We start from the raw sequence: 237 nt of genomic DNA on the forward strand, positions 1-237 counted from the left end.
CAAAAGGAGTCCCTTATGTTAAGCCCTACTTTGCCAAACCAAGACCTAACTTAATTACGGCTTCAGCTCTCTCAGAAATGGAATCTTAAACCACTCCTTCGAGAATTGCCTGATCAGCACTAGTGAGGTAATCTGCCTGACAGACCCTTGCCATCCCCAAAGGAAAGAGACCAGACAATAACCAGCCTGCTTTTTTGCCCAGTGTAACTTCCTTGTTTGTTCCCACTTCTGCCTGTA

This window comes from Ailuropoda melanoleuca, chromosome 6 (genome assembly GCF_002007445.2).
Source record: "Ailuropoda melanoleuca isolate Jingjing chromosome 6, ASM200744v2, whole genome shotgun sequence".
Lineage (NCBI taxonomy): Eukaryota > Metazoa > Chordata > Mammalia > Carnivora > Ursidae > Ailuropoda > Ailuropoda melanoleuca.